The sequence below is a fragment of the Armigeres subalbatus genome, chromosome 2 (assembly GCF_024139115.2).
Source record: "Armigeres subalbatus isolate Guangzhou_Male chromosome 2, GZ_Asu_2, whole genome shotgun sequence".
Lineage (NCBI taxonomy): Eukaryota > Metazoa > Arthropoda > Insecta > Diptera > Culicidae > Armigeres > Armigeres subalbatus.
This window is the reverse complement of record NC_085140.1, coordinates 419,593,502-419,617,268: the sequence shown is the minus strand read 5'-3', so window position 1 is coordinate 419,617,268 and position 23,767 is coordinate 419,593,502. Positions and strand designations below refer to the sequence as shown.

Sequence of the window (23,767 nt, the reverse complement as noted above, 5' to 3'; positions counted from 1 at the left end):
CACTCTGAAATAAATGAAATTCGACACTTTTCGAACAAACATTACTTACCAAACGAGTACTTAAAATTATTCTTGAAAGCGAGGCGAGGCGAGCTTTTATGTCAAACTTAACACAACATCACATTTCGCATCCCAGGGTTTCCCCGTGTACACTACGATACGAACTACTTCGACAGAGATCAGCACCGAGTAGCTGCTAGTTACGCTCCAAAGCAGGAAAATGGCTTTCCTTGCGATCGATTAGTTCGATATTGGTTTCGCTCAATCATTTAATTCTGCTGCCTGCTCCACACCGAACTGCACTGGCCTGGCAGGCAGCAGTCCAACTATTCCCGTTCCCCAAACGCGAGGCCTTCCCGTGTGCAATGGTGCTGGCCGTGCGCTTCATTCTTCGCACCATCATCATCATCCCGTCCAACAAAAACGCCACAATCGAATCGATCTGCCGCTGCTGTTGGCCTGTTACATTAGCAAAGGTAGAGCAGAGCGATGAGGTACGTGCCTCACATACAGTGCCGAGGATGAACAAAGCTACAGTGTGCCGGGTGGAAAAAAATAATGCTCTCTCTCGTTTGAAATATGTCTTCTGTCGTTCGTCGTCGCGGCGTCCGTCCATCCGACAACCGTTCTGCTTGCTTTTGATATCACCGTCCCATCCATGAACTTTACCTCCGGCTCCACCCTCCGCTGTCATCCGATTCACCGCACCACCACCGTTCGCCCTTCTGCTGAACCATCATCCAGTCACTCATCGAAATATACGTGTTTTTTCTTCTTCCAGCCTTAACTTTTCTCCGAGCGAAATTTACATATTTTAATATAATTTTCTGTCCTTTTCTGCCCTGTGTCTCTGTCTCTCTGTTTCTCTCCGTGCGGCCTCTGTGTATCGCTGCTCCGCACACCGAGAATGCTGCATTACACATTGAGGTTTTTGCAGCAACAAACAACATGCACTGCATTGACCATGGAGGCATGAGTGTCGCATGTGAAATTGTGAAAATTTGATCGATTCGCGAGTTTCAGTCATGATAGGGCAAACCGCTAATTGTTACACAAGCCAATTGTTGCACAGTCCGTACATTGTGTAAGAAGTGTGCAACAACTTGTGTCGAATATCTTAGTTTCAATGAGTCCAAAAACAGTCAGTACTTATATCTAGACCAACATTTGAGAAGGGTGTAATAGCCAAAATTAATATAATTAATTAATATAAGATACGTATTTCGACCTCAACAGTAAGGAATAAGTACCAAAACTTTGATAATTGCCATAAATATTATTTGCATGGAAAATTCAAACTTTTTAATAATAAATTGAAGATTTTATTTTATTGGATAGAAAACCAGAATCAAGAAATTTAAAATGTAAAATTGATTAAAATACAAATTGAATGTTTTGATTGCCAAAAATGTGTTTAAATCTATTTTAGAATTAACAAAATGATTATCTTGATCGGAAACAAATATTTGGGTCTTCGGGTTAAATCTGTGTTTATATTAGGTCGGAACAAATATGAATTCTTTCTTTTGTCGTGTTGGTCTTTGGATAACGAAGAGGGAGGCAAATAAAAATAAATGGATAAATTGATAAAATCGTAGAACTCATCAGTTTTCTTAAAGAAAAATAAAACAAGAAGTATTTAGAAGAAAATAGTATTTGTTCCGGCCTTAGTTGTTTTATAATTTTGTGGATTTTAAGCTGGACAATAAAAATATGTGAGCTACACTATAAGATACTAACAGTTTAACTGCTTTATGTGAACATTACGCTCTAAGAAGAATGACCCACTATGGACTGCCATGCAATGCCCATTGGCTCTGTAAGAAACTTACGAAAGTTTTGCAACAAAGAAAAAAAATTACGAAAGTTTTGCAACTAAGAAAGGAATCAAACCATTGTAATTAGATGCTAATGTGGTATTATCATATTGATTATAGCATTTAACACAGTAAACACTAACCACATGGCACCAGAGTGTACAATTTCAGTATGCCTGTTGGTAACGCATAACACGTTTTTGGTAATTTAAGGTCACTCCTAACGGAATCCAAGTTTCAAAGTGCTCGTGTTTTCGGGGGCACACCACTCGATACGGAAGCAACCCACAACTGTCATTTTTGTTGATTTAGTTTTGCTGCGTTTAGTTTGCAGCATGCGTGAAAAAATAAAAATGACGGTTGTGCGTTGCTTCCGTATCGAGTGGGGTGCCCCCGAAAACGCGAGCACTTTGAAGCTTGGATTCCGTCAGGAGTGATCTTAATGTATCCATTTCAAAGGTTCGTACAAATTATCAGTTGCTTCGATATGAAACTAACGTAATTCGGTTTGATCAGAAAATAAGACACCTAATTAAAGTACAACGATTTTCGCTTATCTTTTCAAAAGGACCAAAGTGACATTTTTCCATGAATTAATTTAAATATTGCAATCAACAGACCAATATAGGGGAAGTAGAATTTCACTGGCCACCCTGTAACAGATACCGTTTCTTTTTCACTTTGTATTCCAATATTTGCTTTTTCTGCATTATATATTTATTTTTGCCATTTGCATTGCAATTCCAAAACCTCCCATGGCACATATGAGAGCTATTAGAGCTTTCTATATTGTAGATTTAAACGAGTCTCATAATTGCATCTGTGATAGCCGGGGTTCGTGATTTTCTTTTTGACTATTCAAAATCAAATGATTTTCGGTTCGAAGGAGAATATTTTTTTCGTAGTTTGTGATGAAAAACATCTTTCACTCATACCTTTTTTCTCTAGAACGAACGAAACCGAAAATAATGCCTTCTTGAGGAAATTCTTTTTTCGTTTCATTATTTTTACGTCTCACTCACTTTTTGCGAAAATTTCCAGTAAGCAATTATAAAAATTCTATAACCGCAACTGAATTCGAACCAGAACAACAAAAAAAATGACGTTAGGGTGTGGCATACAGGAGTTAGGTTATTTGTTCCTTAAATGCTATTTTTTTTTTTTGGAATTGGTGATGGATCGCAGAACGATTTCTCGGCGAAAATCTTCGGAATCCGGAAAGGATTCCCTTTGGAATCCGGAAAGGGTTCCCTTCGAAATCCAGAAAGAATTCTCTTCGGAATCCGGAAAGGATTCCCTTCGGAATCCGGAAAGGATTCCCTTCGGAATCCGGAAAGGATTCCTTCGGAATCCGGAAAGGATTCCCTTCGGAATCGGAAAGGATTCCCTTCGGAATCCGGAAAGGATTCGCTTCGGAATCGGAAAGGATTCCCTTCGGAATCCGGAAAGGATTCCTTCGGAATCCGGAAAGGATTCCTTCGGAATCCGGAAAGGACTCCCTTCGGAATCCGGAAAGGATTCCCTTCGGAATCTGAAAAGGACTCCCTTCGGAATCCGGAAAGGATTCCCTTCGGAATCCGGAAAGGATTCCCTTCGGAATCCGGAAAGGATTCCTTCGAATCCGGAAAGGATTCGCCTTCGAATCTGGAAAGGATTCCCTTCGAATCCGGAAAGGATTCCCTTCGAATCCGGAAGGAAAGGATTCCCTTCGGGATCCGGAAGGAAAGGATTCCCTTCGGAATCCGGAAGGAAAGGATTCCCTTCGGAATCCGGAAGGAAAGGATTCCCTTCGGAATCCGGAAGGAAAGGATTCCCTTTGGAATCCGGAAAGGATTTCCTTCGGAATCCGGAAAGGATTTCCTTCGGAATCCGGAAAGGATTTCCTTCGGAATCCGGAATGGATTTCCTTCGGAATCCGGAAAGGATTCCCTTCGAATCGGAAAGGATTCCTTCCGGAATCCGGAAAGGATTCCTTCGGAATCCGGAAAGGATTCCTCCGGAATCTGGAAAGGATTCCTTCGGAATCCGGAAAGGATTCCCTTCGGAATCCGGAAAGGATTCCTTCGGAATCGGAAAGGATTCCTTCGAATCCGGAAAGGATTCCCTTCGAATCCGGAAAGGATTCCCTTCGGAATCCGGAAAGGATTCCTCGGAATCCGGAAAGGATTCCTTCGGAATCCGGAAAGGATTCCTTCGGAATCCGGAAGGATTCCTTCGGAATCCGGAGAGGATTCCCTTCGGAATCCGGAAAGGATTCCCTTCGGAATCCGGAAAGGATTCCTTCGGAATCCGGAAAGGATTCCTTCGAATCCGGAAAGGATTCCTTCGGAATCCGGAAAGGATTCCCTTCGGAATCGGAAAGGATTCCCTTCGGAATCCGGAAAGGATTCCCTTCGAATCCGGAAAGGATTCCTTCGGAATCCGGAAAGGTTTCCCTTCGGAATCAAAGGATTCCCTTCGGAATCCGGAAAGGATTCCCTTCGGAATCCGGAAAGGATTCCCTTCGGAATCCGGAAAGGATTCCCTTCGGAATCCGGAAAGGATTCCCTTCGGAATCCGGAAAGGATTCCCTTCGGAATCCGGAAAGGATTCCCTTCGGAATCCGGAAAGGATGCCCTCCGGAATCCGGAAAGGATGCCCTCCGGAATCCGGAAAGGATGCCCTCCGGAATCCGGAAAGGATGCCCTCCGGAATCCGGAAAGGATGCCCTCCGGAATCCGGAAAGGATGCCCTCCGGAATCCGGAAAGGATGCCCTCCGGAATCCGGAAAGGATGCCCTCCGGAATCCGGAAAGGATGCCCTCCGGAATCCGGAAAGGATGCCCTCCGGAATCCGGAAAGGATGCCCTCCGGAAAGCAACAGGAGCAATCTGCTTTCCTTGTGATAGGATGAAACCGGAGAGGACAAAGGCAATTGAAGTTGTAGAAGTAGAGTTCTGCAACCAGGCTTGAAAGACCTCAGAAATCAAAGCTGACCAAAGTGATTCTTAAGCTGATGTAGAATACACAAGCTCAATCCGCGGCGTTACATTCTACATATGTAGCAAATTCTCGCTTGAACAAAATGTAAGCGTAAACAAATTATTAAATATTTTTTAAATATTTTCCTAGATTCTCGGCTCTTGTAGGCTTTGCGAGCCAACATAGACTGAGCTCTTCTTGTGGTACTCATGGAACCCAAAAAGCAAAAGCCTACAAAAACTTCTTACTATGTCCAACGCTCCAGCATCGATGTTGAAGGGCAATAGACCAGTGCATGATGACGTAGGTTGACAGTTCACAGAGCTATTTCACCAGGACTTAGTCTCTGGCGAAGCTTTCGATAAAATTGTTTCGTCATTTTATCCGCATGTAGATGTCCTTTGCGATTGATTTTATGCTGAATGCAAAGAATATCACTAAAATATTCGGATCACATCAATTTTAAACTAAAAATATAAATTTAATTTTCCCCTCATTGATTTTGTAAACAAGCTCTGTGTAAATAAGTGAGGTTAAGTTAAAGTTTGCATTTGCTATCCTCGTGGAATCCATTTCAGGCACACTCCTCGCTTTTTGGGTGGGGCACACTACTCAATACGGAGACAACGCACAACTGTCATTTTGATATTTCAGAATCCCCGCTACCGCTTGTGTATAGCTTTTCTTACTTTTGCCACAGATCGTCCCTAACTCAACACTCCGGAAAGGATTCCTTCGGAATCCGGAAACTCGATGAATTGAGATAATTGTCTGCTACCGATTGTGAATAGATTTTCTCACTTCGCCTAGTAAGGACCACAGATCGTCCCTTACTCTATATTTTAATTGTGCTTGTGTCCTCTCTGTTCGACTGCCCTTTTAAATAGTAGTCGGATAGTAGTTGTTCGAATAAAAACAACGCAAGTCTTATAACAGATTATTATTATATCAACATTCAGCCAAATATTCCCACGTCCAATTATCAATAGTTTCATCTGTTTTATTGATTCCATTTCGTCAAAGTTGATCATGTTTTTCGAAATTTGCCATAGGAAACGCGATTATGAACTGCAGTACGAACAAAAAAGGCACATATTGGACTGATATGCGAGTACCGGCAGAGCAGGCGGCAGCAAATAACTGTGGGGTGGCTGAATGGAGAGACACAGCACCAGCTTACACCGTTTTTCCACGGAACTATTCTGCTGGCTGGCACCGAGGGCGAGACACAGGGATCGAGATAGAGGCCGTTCTCCGGGTTTACTTGGTTGCTTGTGCTTGCCATGTGTGCGCTATAGCAGTGCCATTCTGCTCCCTACTTCTCTTGCATAGTTTTGGCCGAGGGATCGCACCTTCTATGATATTTTGTGTACTCGTACCTACCACACAGCAATTCGAGAGTGGCAGATGGGTCGCTCTGGGCCGGTTGCTTGTCGGGCGCTAGCAAAGCGAAGAGGAACATGGGAACGACAGGGCGGGCGGTGACGCGTGTACAGTACTCCAACACACTAAAATCCAGAGGAAGACAACAACGGCGCGGTGCCGTGCGGCGGTAGCCATCAACCATGCCCTCGACTGAACCGATTCGTTGTCGGATGGCTGGTTGTCGCTCGGTTTGGTAGTCGTTGAACAGTTTTGCTTTATTTCAGTTTCATAGCCAAGTGTGTGCAGATTGCTCCATCACGGTGGTGTCGCGCACTTCGAAGAGGGTTGGGATAGAGGAGCTCGGGTTGGGCATGCACAAGTAAAAGAGAGAAAGAGCTACTCCATCGGCAGCACCACCAGCAGCAGCAACATCGCAGCGCAGCTATTCGGGACGGAGAGATAGACCTTTGGGGCATCGTCAGCCATCCAGCACGATAAGTTTCTTGAACCAGCGTGGCCAGATTATATATGTTTTGGAGAATGATTGTCAATCGATCAGTTGTACAGTCCAATATTTGATAGAACTTTGTTGGATTATGTTTCAAATCCACTTAATCTCGGGGTAATGCTTATAATTCGATATTAACATGAGCTAAGGAAAACTTTAAACGCAAAACAACCGCAAACAGTTCATAGACATAACATTAACTTTTTCTCAAACATTGTTTGATGATTATGAACGATATAATATATGTAATACAAAAACGAGGAAGCTAATAGAATGGAAATACATGATGAGATTGTGATATCTACTTTCAGCAACAATTTATCTGAATTTAGAGTGATTGTGATCAGAGTCGGATGTTATCTACAATAGATAATAACTATATTGGTATCAGGCTGTGAATGAGACAGCTGCGATCAGCTAATTCATTTGATTATTATGGATTTTTTCGATTATGTATGGTAGAGCTGATAGCTCCGCAAATAAACAAACAGTTTTGAGTGAGTCACCATTTACGTGCACCTTTTGTTATTTTTTGCTTGTCTGACCTAGTACCGTTTTTCCAGAAATTTGATAAAATCTATTGGTATCACTTCTGCCAAATACTTACTGACGTAAACCAACGCTATGATTAGTAACAAATTATCGTCCCATTTTTATTACAAAACACATCAGATCCAAACCAAGACACTTTCAATTTGAAGTTTTAATCGCAGGCACCGCTAATTACTCCTCTCACGTAATCATCCGAGCTTTCAGTCCTCACCGCGCGCGTTCAAATTCGCCAAGTGAATTGGATTTTATTTCTTGCTTGGACCACGCTACCCATGAGCTCATAATAATGTGGAAGCTCAAACGGTTCTCCATCTTGTCAAGCGATCCAATTTGTGTGGTGGAAAACGCACCATCACCGAACAAGAACTCCGAATCGTCACGGGACAGGATACACGGGTGAGAGACAGACACTTCACGTACGGTTTTATTCCAGGGAGAGAGAAAAAAAGTTATCACCCGTCGTCGTCGTCGATGCCGCCGTCATCGTCACAGCGCAGTTATATCCGAAACCGCTTCGAACGGAGAAACAGGCGCATATTCCTTTCGCGTGCGAGGGGCATTCGATTGTTTATTCATTTATTTATGTGCACATACATTACCCTTCTTTGAGGGGGAGACCGGGCAAGTGGACGAGATACACAAGCTTGTGATTGGGGCCCACGGGAAGGGGTGGAGTGGAATGAAACAGACGTATTAGCTCGAGTCCGAGTTGGTACTTACTTTTCTTCGGCCATAAGAAAGAGTATTTATGCAGCTAGGAAAGTAGACTTATGGATGAAATACATTTTATTAATTAATTAATAAATGTAAGTTTCTCACAGCCATGAAATGTAACCTTTTTGCATTTTGAAATGCGTAAACATGTAAGATAGGTTCAATCACAACATTGGTGGATGACTTCAGGTTTTTTTTCTGCATTCGATGGAAAGTGTGGTGGTCAAGTGGAGATGACGACCGCTATGCCCACCGCGATTCGTAACGACGTCGTGACGGTACCGCGAGATGGCCATTTGTAGCCATCAGCAGCACATACAAAGCACTCGGCACTGTACCTTTCCAATAGCAAGCTTCAGAGGCATGGTCGGCCAACAGCCGCAGCAGCAGAAGTAGTAATTTGGCGTTCCGACAATATGCGAATGAGTTCACGGAGCGATCGGTCGGGCAGTCGTCGTCGTTGCGTTGGTAGGAAAGGGCACTATCCAATTTTGAAAACGGGATATTAAGCAGAGAGAGTTTGGGGTGCGGTGCAGCGAAGAAAGAGGACGGAGTGGAGTTATGAAACAAGAAATGAAATAGTGAAGAGGTTTTCGTTGCAATTGGTTGGTAAGCTGGCGCTACACTGCGATATGGTAATGGGATTTATCTAAAGTGGATAGTTATTTTACGATCATAATTGAGCTGTTCAGATAATGATAACAGTTTGGTGTATGAACACTGAAAATCAATCTTTTTATTAATCATGGAAGTCTCGTCAGAGATTTATATGCAAAGAAGATATCATAATGAATATTGTAATCTAACGGTAGGGGGTTGTTCGCTCCAATGTACAAGGCATACGAGAATTAGCAAACAAGTTTTACATAAGGTGCTTAGTTGAAAAAATTTAAACTAGCCAGTTCAACCTCGAATTCAGAAAGCTTCTCCACAAACGAAATCATCAACATTATTTTGGGTGAAAGTTATCATGCCTATCTAGGAAATAGGAGCTTAAGGATTTGGACACTGCTGAACATTAGGCAATTAAGTATCATCATAAGGAAAATGCCGTTTTCGCATATTTCAGCATTTCAATAAAAAAAATCTGGTTAAATGGAATCATAGATAGTGTTCATTCGTTCATAAATATTACACTTGGTCTCTAAAAATAACCAATTTTCAATAGTTGATGGACAAAATAGTTCAAATGTAGGCCACAACGCCACCCAAGTAACCATGAAGCTATATATGCTTGTAAAAAACACAGCCCTAAACGTTGACTTAAAGTGGAAAAGGGCAATTAGAAGACCGAGTTAATGGTTCATTACTTTGACATGTTGAAATAAAGCATCAGTAATGCATTGCTGCATTCGTAATGCTGATTTAGAGTATCGTTGTCTGACAGTTGGTAAATAAATACAATTTCACATCGTTAAGACTGATCTAATGCAGTTAGCATTTAGCATGCCGATTTGTGATTGATATATGTGCAATATTGTAATGCTTGGTGTTACTTGGGCAATATCTTGCTCAGATGGATTCGACAACAAATGGTTTTGAAAAAAATCCAAGCGCTATTAGAAGATATTCACGAATTGACATTTTTTACCGATGTTTCGGATCCTCTAGATCTACGGATTCCACCAGATGCTCTGGAATCTGTATTATAATGAAAGCATAGCATGAGGGCAGCTCTCCATTCGTGGGGGACGTTTCCGATTTATTTTTCCTTCGGTAATTCAGCTTTTGATAGTTGCAGAATTGAAGGACTTTTACACCAGATGCTGTTAGCTGTTCCACTTCGTCGCAATGTCGGTCGAACTATGTTTTGAGGACACCCCACGCAAATCTCCCACACCGCTTATCGTTAACAATTCCTGAACATTTAAACAGCTGTTTTTTGGTGGGCTGTTCGTACCATCTTTCGTCAACCATTACATTTCAAGTACGCGTTCATAGTTGTTTTGTTTATCTGCTGCAAACATCTTATCTTGTTCAGGCTCTGGTTGACCCAAACTAGATAGAATTTCTTTGCTATTCAAAAGCGAGTTCCTCAGCTTGAAACCGCCTTCCTTGTAAACTAATCGCATTTATTTTTATTTTTTAAATATTGTGCATAAGCTGGAGAGCATGTTGACCCAAACGTTGGAAGTGTCGATCTTCTTTGCGGAGAAAGATCAGATAGAACATTTCTTTTACCGAAATACCAACTTTGAACTGCCGTAAGTGTAATAGCATACCGGGAAGCGAAGTCAGTTGATCTGGACCTTTCAATTCACGGTAGCTCTCGCATCATATACAGGGATTGAACTTATCATTTCATTATCATTTAGTATTCAGCCAACAACTCATTCCAGAGGCGGAATTCCGAAAAGTGTTGTATGGCGGACTTCTCGCGCTGTTTTCCCTCTACAACTTTGTCCCTTTGTACAATTAACATTGCTCTATGTCCAATATTATAAATTCAGTAGAAAATCGAATTATAGCCGCTATCAAAATTGGATTTTTCTCACAATCCATACATTAAACCTAATTTCGGAAGTAGTGCGCTGTATAGCACATCACCAAATGAAAACAGCGCACCACTTCCGAAGTTAGGTTTAATGTATGGATTAATGAAAAAATCCAACTTCGTTAGCGGCTATAATTCGGTTTTGCACTGAATTGATAATATTTACAGCTTGAAACGCTAGTATCATTTAATATGCTAAATGATAATTGCTTTTATTATCAGAGCCTGCTCAATCAGATGGTGCGCGTAAAAGTGTCTGTTGATGGTATTCGCAGCCATCTGTTCCACAAACACTGGTCTTATTGCCACTTTTTCGACCATGTGAGATCAAACAGATTATGGATAGTCCACCAGAATGGATACACCTCCATCGGCTGTCGATGTAAAGACACTTGAAGCTACGACAATCCTTGACACGATGACCGGTGCCCTTACAAACTGGACACATCTCAGCATCTTCCCGCTTTGTAGAAGGAATCAACAGTACACTTCTGAATACTACAATGAAAATTCACATTTCCTTTGAACTTCATCACGACAGCTCTGGGCTTTCCACTGCTGCTGTTGTGAACTGTCACACTCACTGTCCTCACTACGCTGGACATGAACCTACTAAAGGTTTCAAAGTTTGATTCGGAAAATCCCTGGAGATAGGAACATTTATAGAAGGGGTAGTAATTTGGCGAGAAATGATGCGAGAAGAGAAGGGTTTGACAGGTTTGCGATTTATCCAGCAACTTCAAGATGCTCGCATACGTTCCATCCCATCATGCGATCTTCTGAGGGAAGATACTAATGAAATTGATCTCAGTTATCTATCCGCTCAGTAAACAAAGTACAATGTTTGTCACGGTAAAACAAATTTTCACAGCTCTTGGTGTAGCAATGTAGGATGATCATTACATCCTCAAATGATAATTTCTTATCCGTGCTCTTCGATTAGGGATAATATCTTCGCACAAGCAGAGGTAATATCCTGTGATCAGATGATATTGCGTTGCATGACTTGCCTAGCGGCTAATTCCGTAAGTGAGGGGGCATAGGTGCCTGTTTTTTTTTAATCTTTCGTTTATTTGGTAGGCTCTATTGCCATGAAGCGTTACGGAGCCGAAATCATGTTTTCTATACATTTTATAATTCTTAAATGTAGGGTTAGTTTTGGGGAACCGAAAACCTTGCGGTTTGGTCGAAGTTAGGGAATAATAAAGTAGGAAGGGAAAGGAATTTAGAATGCTTAATTAATTACAATGCTGCTGTTCACATGGTTGACATTCTTGGTGATGTTTCACATCTGTAACGGAACAAAGACACATTTCGTTGGAGAGACAACAACGAGAGGAAGACATACGGATGGGGTTTAACGGCGGACATGGGGAGTGACGACAAGGTTCTTAAGGGATTACGATAGCAAAAGGGATGGTTACAGTCCAACATCAGCAACTTTCAAGAATTGGTAGACAAGGGACATGTATTCGAGGTCAAGACCCGCCAACACTTCCCTAATAGGCTTTGGTTGTTTTCCTCGGAACCGGAGATGTTCAGTTAGCGCAGATCTGTGGTCACGATGCTCTTCGCACGTCCACACGACATGATCGATATCCTGATAGTTTTCGCCGCAAACACAGAGATTACCCTCCGAGATCTCGAACTGGATTGCTGTTTCGGGTGGAAATCTCAAGTTCTGGTATTTAGGATTGTGTCAAAATCAGATTCAATCAAGCAATTTCAACGCGAACAGTAAAGCAGCACTCCTACACCTTCTACAGTTGTGAGTTCTAGGCCCGTCACCCCCAGTAGCTGTTCCTCCTCCTCCAGCATTTTCAGGATCCACCCAACAAACCGTCCAATCACTACCCTGGCCTTGCAGTGGAACATTAACGGATTCCTAAACAATTATAGCGACCTGGAGCTCCTGGTGAACGGAATTAACCCGATAGCCATCGCTTTACAGGAAATCTACCGTACAACTCCAGCGGCAATGGACCTCACTACCAAATCGACTTAGACGCCAGCTTCCCAATCGTTGCGGTGAGGCTAGACTGGCCCTTCACCGTCACTATTGTGTCGGTCTACCTCCCCGACGGAAAAATTTCTGACCTTGCTGAAGTCTGCAAGGAACTGCCATCGCCGGTAATAGTGCTGGGAGACGTGAACGGCTACCATCACGCATGGGGTAGTAGCTCCACCAACATCAGAGGCACCACGGTCTTCAACGCCCTTTCTAAAGCCGGTTTAATGATTTTGAATGATGGCTCACCCACTTTCCATAGAGGAAACGTGGAGTCAGCTATTGACATCTCAGCCGCCTCGATGTCAATTGTGAATCGGGTGCTGTGGTCAACGAACGGTGACCCACGGGGCAGCGATCACATGCCGATGTCAGTGGCGCTCGACAGTTCCCCAGCTGAAGTAACTCGGAGACCCCGCTGGTTGTATGAGCGTGCTGACTGGAGTTGCTTCCAAACCACCATCGAAAATTTCTTGGACGAGAAGCCGCCGAACACAATTATCGATTTGACTGACACCATACTACGGGCAGCTGAAGCAAGCATCCCCAAAACCAGCCTGAACCCGGGACGCGTAGCACTCCATTGGTGGAACGGCGATACCAAAACCGCTGTCAAGAAAAGGGCTAAAGCTCAGCTCACCCCCGATAGCCCGGGATTGGTAGTTCTCCGGTCGACATACCAGGAATGCAGGAACGATTGCCGCCAGACCGTTCGTGAAGCAAAAGAAAAATCATGGACCACCTGGACGGTATCACCAGCGAACAATCGACAAGCGAACTATGGAGACGCATCGGTGCCATACAGGGCAAAAGACGATCGAAGGGAATCACCCTGTTCATCAACGAGACACGGCCGTGGTGGCCGATGCGCTGGCCGTCCTACGGAACGTATCCCGACCTCTACCGCAAGAAGCATCCTCATCCTGCCTCTGCAATATCTGCTTTCCAAGTTCCTCCCGACAGCGGTCAAGATTTCAACAAACCGTTTTGCATGGACGAGCTCGACTTTGCCCTGCGCAAAGGAAATGCGACGAAATCGGCTACCGCATGCTGAAGCGCTTACCAGCTTGCGGAAAACTTGGCTTACTGGAAGGCAGAAACAAGAAGTGGATGGCTGGCACCCTGCCTAGGCAGTGGAAATCCAGTCTGGTGGTACTGGTAAACGGTCTGCCGTGTATAGCGTGTATTTTGAGTTAAAATAAAAACAATCGAACGAACGCTAATTATTTTAATTTTCGACCTCACTACACAACTGGATACTTACTTACTCATCCGCACAATGCAGAACAAAATATTGATGACCAGTTGCATGATGATATCGATGACTTTCCGCACAAAGCAAAACTAAAATTCGACGACCCGCCAATCGCTCTGCTTACTGGAGAATCACTGCAGTCCGAAATACGAGAAAACATGCACTGATAAACTTTTTATTTTTAAATATTTCGGCAGATCGCGCGATCGTTCTGCTGTCCGAAACAAGAGAAAACATGCACTCCGGAGGAGACTGGTTGCGAAGAATGATGGAATAAGGCTGGATAGGAAATCTGTCCATACCCCTGCTGAACAACAGTTCTACTCCGATAACTGCAGTCTGTATCGTCAGTAATTCTGAGCGTTTCGAGTAATGCGAGGGATATTTCTGCAGTTTTGTTCTCTACAGCTAGTGTTCTCTGACGACGCCCCTACTCATCTGCACTTTGCAGGGATGTTCGCAAACTGTTACTGACCATGCTCGTTGAATTAGTACGTTCTCAATTAGTAATAAGATTTCCCCGATGTATGAGTTAGAAAAGAGCCTGCCCCACAAAACTAACAGCTTCGATTCTGCAAACAGAACCCTACCGCGAGCTGTCAGTAAGCCGCAACATTCGAAGATCTGAATCAGCACCCCTTTTCTCCCAAACAGTGAATCCCGTACTATCATTTCCGTTCATAAACGCGGTGGAAAGTTGCGGTGAGCCCTACGCCAAATCAGCTGCTGGCAAGGCAGGTTTGGACAAGGGATCTTTTGAAGATTGGCCGTTATTTCACAGTGCCTATGTGAATGCGACAAATATGTGTGGGTATTCTGAAGTAGAAAACTTGTTGCGCCTACAACTTGCACTACAGGCTAAAGCTTTTGATGCAGTGAAAAGTCGCCTCCTTTCGGCGTTTGTTCTTCAAGTAATGTCTGCCCTGTATATATGTTCTACTAGGAACGGTCCGAACTTATCTCTAACGCCGAAGGTGTATAAGTTAGAGACGCTGATCACTTTTGGAATGGCGATCCAAGATTGATGCGATCAAATTGAGCCAACTGGGCTGTGTAACACAGTCTTTCTACGCTAGTCAGTCAATGAAATACAATCTAAAAGAAGCCAGGCAAAATAAGGCTTGTCTGGAATGCCGCGGAGAAAATCGGAGGTACCTCATTGAATAGCTTGCTTCTAAAGGGACCAGTTTAGTTAACCCCTCTCGCTTCTGTGCTTTACAAATTTCAGGAGAGGCCACTAGCAGTTTGCGGCGATCTGAAACAAATGTTTCACCAATTCAGAATTTGCCAAGACATGTACAGCCAACGATTCCGTTGTGAAGATCTTTTGTAATGGAAGTAGGACGTTTGTGGCTACTTTTGCAGCCTGTTAAGCGCAAGACCTCAATGCACAATGAGGCACAATATTAAAACAGCACTATATCGATGACTATCTCGATAGTTTAAATTCTACGAAGTTGCTGGAGAAAGATGAAGAGACACGGACGTGTATGCTACACCACCAAACACATTAACTCGAGGATGTTTATCGGTTCAACCAACTAGGAAAAGGGTTGCTGATAGTGCAGCTTATGTTTACCGTTACGTCGGGATTCGCTATCGCAAAAGTAAGATGCAAATGCTAGTCAGCGGCTTTCTGAAGCAAGAAGAGCTTGTAAAAGCAGAAAATAATCACATTTCCACATTCCGGGGCGTTTGGGAACGTCTTATAAAGTCCGTCAAGGTGGCCATAGGTTCTTTATGCAGCGATAGTAATCCGAACGACAATACCCTGATAACGGTTATTGCAGGGGCCTGAATTCTAGACCGTTAACTTGTACTTATAATAAGTCTCCAACAACGCTAGCAGAGCGTTGGATATGGATAAAATTCTGGCGTTGATAAATAAATGAATATCTGCCGATTATCGCCAGTAGGAACAAGTAGTTCAGCGAGAAAAAAATACCTGGAAATATCGATCTCGTACTGATTGTAAACGAAGGTCATCGCAACGGATGGGTGCGAGGCCATAGTACGTTCCCTGAATGCGGCAGACTTGTCTGTCTTTGGTGCAGACAAAGAAAAGCATGTATCGACGACCAGTTTCCCAGTTATCAGTACTCCAGGTAGAAGGTGATGATAACGCAAAGTCGGTAGGTAAACCGGAAGTGCGTCACGGGTCGGGGGATGTTGCAGCCACTGGCAGTACTGCCAATGTCCCTCCGGATATCTTTCAACAAAGGGATACCGCAAACGTTAACCGTCAATTCGACAGCAGTGAATCGAATGTCATGGAATAGTAATGAAACAGAAGACAATAAAGTGATGCATTGAGAACGTTTCTATGAATATTGTAGTTTTGAAAATTGAATTTTTAAGCGTGAGAATAATATTTTTCATTGGTAGGGGAATTTTCGGGTTTGGTTTTGGTTTGGGAAGGTTTTGATCTATTATTGTCAGGGGGGTTTTTGTTGACCAAATTCTATGAAATTCGGCCACAATATTCTTTGATATCCAACTATGTTTAGGCCAAATTTGAGCATAATTGGTTATAGAAAACCCCCCTGACAATAATAGAACAAAACCTGCAAAAGCCATCATTTCCCCTATCTCGGTTCTGAACTTGATCTACTTTCCTGCGAGCACTATTGTGAGTTTATATGACTTTAGCTTATATCGGTATCCGAATGATCTCATGTCTCTTAGTAACCTTAAAGTAAGAGATCGACATCCCAGAAGTTAATAAAGAGGATTTATATTATTGGTCAGATTTAAGTATTCTTACTATTGGCACTGTAAATAGTATTTATCTAGACTCGCATTTCAGTGTCTCTCATAATTATGTTGCTTTAAAAAGGTGCAGAAAATAATTGGACTACGTAGTGTACGTAGCGACGACCAAATGTGAATAGATGTAACCTGGAAACCCGTACAATCACCTAATAAAATTCATTTAGGGCCAATTTCTTCACCCCCGCTTAGTGCTTAAACCAAGTTTAAACGTATGGGTAAGCACCGCTTAAGAGTTGGTTCAGCGTTTCTGTAAGAAAGTCCAAAAGACATAAGTCCAACACTACTATAATAATAATATTCGCAAAAGATGCGGCTTAAGTTTAATTTGTATCGTGCTCAAATCTTTAAAAGAAATCTGAAACACTTGAACCAAAATTATTTACGCTTCAATTCTTTGTTTTCTGTTGTGATTGACGTACGCACTTGGGAATAATTCAAGGAGCAGTGGCCCTATTCAACAACCAAGTCTAACAATTCACAAGGTTCGTCATTTAAAAAAAAATGACATTAGGCACCAGCCATATGCTATCACCTGGCTTCATCAAAATTTTCACGTTATTAATTTACATATTCTCATTACTCTCAGTTTATAGATTCTCATTACAAACTATATATATCTAATTGTCTTCTTTCTATCTTTTTTCAGGAATGCATATGGAACACATTCAAGTGCGCAAAAAAAAAGATTGTTGCATGTGATTCACGTTGCAACTACCAGTCTCACACACGCATACGCATCTTTTAACCGCGATAAAATACCGTCACATCGGCAGCCATGAACTTTGCTGACCAAAAGCATCAAAAACAACTCCCGAAGTCGCCCAAACGACTCGATTGCGATATTCTGCCAGCAATTTTTGTTAATTTTTAGTTAATCGCTTTGTTAAAACTCCACAAAGCAATACCACCTCGTCCCCGTTGCGATTTCTTCTTCGTTATTCGGAAGACATTATATTTCCGTTTCGTATTACCCACATATTTTTTTTTGCTGCTTTGCCACTGGACGTGCGCGCGGTGTTTTGTTTTAATGAAGAAAAGGTCCACCGAACAAGAAGAATAGCATCAGGCATCGGCTTTGCAAGAGTTCAGAAACAGGAGGAAACTGCTGGATAGTATGGGAGGGAAGAAAAAAAATGTGAAACGAGTTTTTTTTTCTTGCGTAGGGTTACGTACTAATTTTATGTCTGTTAAAAACAACCAATTAATTAGTTTGATTAGATTTTGAATGAAGTTACATTGTGAATAATATCTAGTTTGTTACAATTATTTATAAATCAAATTCAATATTGAAATTATTGTATGAATGTTTTACTTTGGATCCACCACGTGTAGCGATTAACGCAGAAACCTTTTTACCTGTTTAGAGAAACTTAAAATAAGTCTCCAATCTCTAGTTTGACATGACCGTAAAATACATTCAAACGGAAAACAGGTGCGTAACCCTACGCGTTGATCATCATCATAGCAACTCACCCGGTTTGACTCTCGCCTGCGATGCGGAGGAACGTGAACGACGGCGGCGGCGAGATACAGCGCTCAGAAGTCCGGGACGACAGTCCCACTGAACGACGAGTGCGGCGAGTTTAGAGTGAACTGTGTGTGATGGTGGTTGGAGGGTCGCAAATAAAAAAGAAGCAAGAAGAAATCGGCCCAGTCCCGACAGTCGGCTGTCGGTTGGCCAACGCAGATCATCAACGCCGTAGTCGCAGTCGTACTTGGGTGATGGTTATTATAGTGAAGCAGTTTTCGGTTCGATGGGTTTTTATCCAGCAGATATTTTTTTCGGATTTCTCGACAACTTCCAGTGATATCGGTCCCTTCGAGGAAGGATGACGCGAGCTTTCGGTGGCGGTTCTCCAGAAGAAAGTGCGGATTTTTATGAATTTAAATTTTCTGAGAAACAAGTGAAGTGTGGGAGGTTTGGGAAGAAAGGGGAGGGGATGATTGATTAGATTGATTAGCGTTCAATTCATGGTGTGTATTTTTGATTTGTGTTAATTTCAGTGAGGAGCAACTCATATGGTATAAAGAAGAAAAAGGAATCACAAAGTACGCAAAGCAGAGAGCTGTAAGAAGATATATTGGAAATTAGTGCCGATGTTGCAAGCAAACATCTGCGTTCGACGTTCGTGTAAATATATGATGGGAATAATGCTGGGAGAGATGGAATGTATCAAATAAGTCCATTATCTCCCTCAATACCTGTACAGTGCGCTAAAGAATAATTCAAATAATCGATATCGTTACTCGGAGTGAGTGGTGCGAAGAGGTGCTATACGCGCCCATCCCGAGTAGAAGTGGAGAAAGAGTCGTGTAGATCTGGTTTGCAATCAGTCTGTGTGTGCTTGTTGTATTTAAGTGTATGTGAAGCTGAATCCAGCTGGCCAGAAATAAGAAGAAAGAGCGGAAAAGTCAGCCGCACTTGGGTAGCGCGGAAAAGAAGCACAAAAACATCCCGAGAAAAATGGATCCTGAAGAGTGATGTAAGGAGCAGGCAGCAGCAGAAGAAATCACGTGTAAGCACTTTTGGCTGGCATCCAGTAAAAGGGAAGAATCGCGCAAAATCTGCTTGCGCTCTCCCGGTTCTCAGTCGAGAAGCAGAAGACCCGGTCTTTTAGATAGTGTATTGTTTGTAGTCGCAGCCTTCATCGTCGTCGTCGTCGTCGGCACCGTTGTCGTCGTCGACGCGCACACACACCTGTGTCAAGATAGGGAAAATGGACAAGGATGGTGACAAGAAGGGTGGCGATAAGAAAGGTGGGCAATCCGGAGCCGGCTTGGGAGGCGCAGCCGGTGTTCCGGATCCTGCCTCACTGCTAGATGCTGCGTCGTTGTTCGGTAAGTGATATGGTAGAAGGGCTTCCTACTCAATGATAAACTGTTGCTCGGGATGGCGCTAATATTTCGTTTCCTGGGGTTATGAGGTGACAAAGAGACACTCAATAATTTATGTTATCTTATCTTTGTTAGCAATGTGTTTGATTGTCGTGTTCCTACAGGTTGTTTACTGCTAATCCTGTATTTTGATTACTCATGATTAAGAGCTGATGTCACCTACATTTCTATTCTAATTGACTTATGTTTTTTCTTCCGCATTTGTTGCTTTACGTTCCTACTTAAGCAAAACCTGCGGTTAACTTAGTATTCTCAATGGCATTACACAGTTTTTACTAGAGCCTTCCGTAGTAGACACGTTATCATGACACAAAGTAGGTCATGGTAAAGATGACTAGCTTCGAATATAATTATAAACCATATTCTTGCAATTCTGAAAACTTTCCAAATAATCTCTGTATAAGTAAAATATGCTTCTTCTTCTTTTTCTTCAATGGCTCTACATTTCAACTGGAACTTGGCCTGCTTTAGTTATTTATTTATTACCAGACCAAGGCCAGAGTGACCTGTGCAATACATAAAATTCGTGTCCATTCAGCTCGGTCCATAGCTACACGTAGCCAACCACGCAGTCTACGGAGGGTCCGCAAGTCATCGATCCACCTTGCCCGCTGCGCACCTCGCCTTCTTGTGCCCGTTGGATCGTTGTCGAGAACCATTTTCACCGGGTTACTGTCCGACATTCTGGCTACATGCCCGGCCCACCGCAGACGTCCGATTTTCGCGGTGAAAACGATGGATGGTTCTCCCAGCAGCTCATGCAACTCGTGGTTCATTTACCTCCTCCACGTACCGTCCGCCATCTGCATCCCACCATAGATTGTACGCAGCACTTTCCTTTCGAAAACTCCAAGTGGGCGTTGGTCCTCCACGTGCATCGTCCAGGTCCCGTGTCCGTAGAGGACTACCGGTCTAATGAGCGTTTTGTAGATAGTCTTGCGGAGTCCAAAGTACGTACAATTTCCTGCCATGATGCGTCTCCGAATTTCTCTGCTGGTATCATTTTTGGCAGTCACCAGTGCAGTGAGCCCAAGTACACAAATTCTTCTACCACTTCGATTTTGTCACCATCGATGCAAACTCGAGGTGGGTGGTTCACTTTGTCTTCTCTTGAACCTCTTCCTATCATGTACTTCGTCTTCGACGTGTTGATGACTAGTCCGATCCGATTAGCTTCGCTTTTCAGTCTTATGTAGGCTTCCTCCATCTTCTCAAAGTTACGTGCCATAATATCTATGTCGTCGGCGAAACCGAATAGCGAAACCATAATGGCGGCTACTATAAACAAATCTGTCAGTAAATACTTCCGACGCTGAACTTTTTCCGACGGTGGTCGTATCTTAGCAACAGTTTTCACATTGTTTATTTATTGTTATGTGGCCATGCACAAAATGCAAAAAAAACTGAAGGGAACTATATTCTCGTAACAAGCTTTCAATATTATCAGAATCTATTTCTTGGTTTGAAAAATATATTTGTCATTTTTATGTTTTAGGTAAAAAGAGGGAAATTTGGCAATGAAACGCAATTTTGGAGTGGATGATATGTGAAGGCGATGAGTGATTTCTGATGGGAATGACGCTCGTAGCGTTTCGGTAGCCTCGGGAATAATTCTAGTCCAGATGATCCACAATCGAAAGGCTAACAACAAAGAGGCTGGACGAGGTGGACAGGTTTTTGTTAGTTTAAGATACCCCCTCCCTCAGCGTGTACAGTGGTTCATATACATTTTCGAAAATTTGTATGAAACGTAGACATTTACCATGCATTCCTCCCCCTATACGGTTCACATGGTATATGGACAGCCCCATATAAGGTTTTATGGTCTGTCGATAAACCAATATTGGAAATTATCAAGGAACAACTGCAATTGTTGATGTGAATGGTCATCTGCGACGTTTCAATAACTGCAGTATGGAGTTTTCAAAAGTCGTAGGCTTCGGTATGAAGCAGTGTTACCGCGTATTCCCAATAGAGTTTTGAACGTTTTAGTCCCATAATACTGTTGAGAATAAAAAGCGTAAAGAAGGTTTTTTGTATAATGGTAAATCAAGTTCGCTTTTCTACTTTATTGTTTGTATGCCAACTGATTGCTAGTAAAAGTGTTTTGTCATCCTGTATTAACAATAAATTACTACAGTGAATATTCTGCTCAGTTTCATCTATGTAACTGGGAATTAATTCCCGAATCGATAGATAGCCAATTAGATAGCACAAACTCAGAACTGCGAGCTTGCTATAGGTAGATGAGTGTATAAATGTGGGAAATAAAAAGGAGATCGGGAATTTTTATATAAGACAGGAACAACAGTAGGATCGTTTTTGGTAGAAAACGATACAAAAATTATGAAGATACATGTACAACGAGCCTGGGAGTGAACGCTCGACCTTCTGCTTGTAATGAGACCTGAACTTTTAAATATGTTTACACCAAAATATGCAGATTTTCCGACTTGCTGTGCGTATTCATGAACGATTTTTGCTATTGAATTCGACAGCGCATGGAATCTTCAAAATTGGGGAGACTTGATCGCCTTTCTATGATATCTACTCAATAAATATATGTTTTCTTGAATTTTTTAGACAATTTTTTATATGGATGCCTAATGAGGGTAAAGTCTCTCCAAATTGAGGCAACAACTTCTTCTTCAACTTCTTCGTTGGCATTTCATCCCTCACTGGGAGAGAGCCGCCTCGCAGCTTAGTGTTCATTAAGCACTTCCACAGTTATTAACTGCGAGGTTTCTAAGCCAATTTACCATTTCTGCATTCGTATATCATGAGGCTAACACAACACGATGATACTTGTATGCCCAGGTAAGTTGAGACAATTTCCAATCCGAAAATTGTCTAGACCGGCACCGGGAATCGAACCCAGTCACCCTCAGCATGGTCTTGCTTTGTAGCTGCGCATCTTACCGCACGGGCCCCAACTCAAAATCCAAATATCTTGAAATTGTGGTGGAGTGATGGCATTTTTTTGGTCATTATTGGGAAAAGTTGTTCTAATTTTGCGTGACCACTAAAAAACATCTTCAGGAGGAACAAAACACAGTAAATAATAGAATAAATAAGGTTACCAATTAAAAAAAATAACTCGCCACTTGATTTTGTAAATCGTTTGTCAATCGTCCCGCACAATCAATCACTTACAGCTTACCACAGATAAGCAAGATAGTAAAGCCTATTTTACTGTTGTGGGATTGAATCCATTAAATTGAGCTTTGTGAACGATTCACAGGCTTTTTACAAAATGAACAAAAATGCGAGTGTTACAAACATGCGATCATGGGCAGTTTAGTTCTTGGTAAAACAGGGGAGAATCAAGTCTTCCCACCTTCCCCTACTGCATAAAGGTTGAGTTTAAAAAAAAAACTCGAAACCGACAGGTATCTTGCTTGCATAACTGTATACCAATTTATAAATTGTGACGTAAAACACCTTCAATTAGCTACTGGTGAAATGCCAATAAGAGCAGCGAGTTAAATAGCTCGCGAAGTTTCAGAGCGATCATTTTTCCAAGATCCATAATTTCATTTCCACCATGAACACAAAGCATCTTCCGATGGATACATGAAAGCTTTATAAAATAAATTTTAGTCAATAGTTCTCCAAAATAGTTGAAAATAGTGACTTTTGCGAGAAAAAGTGACTTTGGTGACTTGACTGTCGAGAAAGAGACTTTTTAGTGACTAGCCCGAAAAAAGTGACCAAGTCACTAAAAAGTGACCCGCTACCAGGCCTGCTTTTCCCGCCGGACAAAACGTATGACCATTCCTTTGCTATCGTCAAGTAATCCTGCCGTCGGACAAAGCTATCGTCAAGGTCGTTCAAAGCTGCTTCCGTCACCGTCTAGGAATACTGTCGTTTGACAAAGCCCCCACCTGTAACCGTTTGGTTACAAATTGTTGATTTTTGTTTTGTTTTTATGATGTTTTGTTGGGAACCCAGTTACACGTTTTCTTGGTGCAATAACTAACAGTAGATGCTACCACAGAAGTGTTAGGGTTTGGTACCGCTGTAAAAAAGAATGAACATGCTACCAATTATTCAACATGGCATCAAATGTCATGTTGACGGAAAATGGATATAAAATAGCGGGAAAATGAAGTGGGAATTGGGTATAAAAGAGTAGCCATTTGCCCTTCGGGCTCTTTGTATATCAGGCGTCCGTGTGTTGTAGACGAGTTAAAGTGTGCAGTTGGTAGACCCTCCCCCTTCTGAATTGCGAGCTCTGGGAAAGTGTTTGAGTAATTCCAGAAGCCTGTATTGTGAAACTTGGAATTAATTCCTCTGTGTCCTTTAGGACCTCTTTTCCTACCTCTCGTTTTCGTTTTCGGACTGCTTTTCCGTCCAGCACACACGGTTCGGCCCGCGAAGTCATTTGACTTCCGCGCCTAATACGTCAAGGATACTGAAGTCCTTCA

At 42.4% G+C, this 23,767-nt stretch overlaps 1 pseudogene; it reads left to right on the top strand.

The window, feature by feature from the left end:
* LOC134210310 (uncharacterized) overlaps window positions 1–23,767 on the top strand; it is a 204,800-nt pseudogene that overhangs the window by 111,430 nt on the left and 69,603 nt on the right.